The sequence below is a fragment of the Bison bison genome, unplaced genomic scaffold (assembly GCF_000754665.1).
Source record: "Bison bison bison isolate TAMUID 2011002044 unplaced genomic scaffold, Bison_UMD1.0 scf7180017864481, whole genome shotgun sequence".
In the NCBI taxonomy this organism is placed as follows: Eukaryota; Metazoa; Chordata; class Mammalia; order Artiodactyla; family Bovidae; genus Bison; species Bison bison.
The window spans coordinates 8,846,443-8,847,708 of NW_011495041.1; positions in this window are offsets into that span (position 1 = coordinate 8,846,443).

Consider the following 1,266-nt stretch of genomic DNA (forward strand, 5'->3'; position numbering starts at 1 on the left):
TGCCAACATCCGCTAGATCATTGAAAAAGCAAGAGAGTTCCAGAAAAACAACTATTTCTGCTTTATTGACTACGCCAAAGCCTTTGACTGTGTGGATCACAATAAATTGTGGAAAATTCTGAAAGAGATGGGAATACCAGACCACATGACCTGCCTTTTGAGAAACCTGTATGCTGGTCAGGAAGCAACAGTTAGAACTGAACATGGAAGAACAGACTGGTTCCAAATAGGAAAAGGAGTACGTCAAAGCTGTATAGTGTCACCCTGCTTATTTAACTTATATGTAGAGTACATCATGAGAAACGCTGGACTGGAAGAAGCACAAGCTGGAATCAAGATTACCAGGAGAAATATCAATAACCTCAGATATGCAGATGACACCACCCTTATGGCAGAAAGTGAAGAGGAACTAAAAAGCCTCTTGATGAAAGTGAAAGTGGAGAGTGAAAAAGTTGGCTTAAAGCTCAACATTCAGAAAACTAAGATCATGGCATCTGGTCCCATCACTTCATAGGGAATAGATGGGGAAACAGTGGAAACAGTGTCAGACTTTATTTTTTGGGGCTCCAAAATCACTGCAGATGGTGATTGCAGCCAGGAAATTAAAAGATGCTTACTCCTTGGAAGGAAAGTTATGACCAACCTAGATAGCATATTGAAAAGCAGAGATATTACCTTTCCAACAAATATCCATCTAGTCAAGGCTATGGTTTTTCCAGTGGTCATGTATGGCTATGAGAATTGGACTGTGAAGAAAGCTGAATGCCAAAGAATTGATGCTTTTGAACTGTGGTGTTGGAGAAGACTCTTGAGAGTCCCTTGGACTGCAAGGAGATCCAACCAGTCGATCCTAAAGGAGATCAGTCCTGGGTGTTCATTGGAAGGACTGATGCTAAAGCTGAAACTCCAATACTTTGGCCACCTCAAGCGAAGAGTTGACTCATTGGAAAAGACTCTGATGCTGGGAGGGATTGGGAGCAGGAGTTAGAGGGGATGACAGAGGATAAGATGGCTGGATGGCATCACCGACTAGATGGACATGAGTTTGAGTGAATTCTGGGAGTTGAGGATGGACAGGGAGGCTTGGCGTGCTGTGATTCATGGGGTCGCAGAGTCGGACATGACTGAGCGACTGAACTGAACTGACTGATATATATATATATATATCAGTAGACAAGCTTTTTCCTTTTCTTTTCTGGACCCCTTTCATTATTTTATACTTTACCTAATTCTCTAATCATTTCTTCTTTCCCACATTGTCCCATA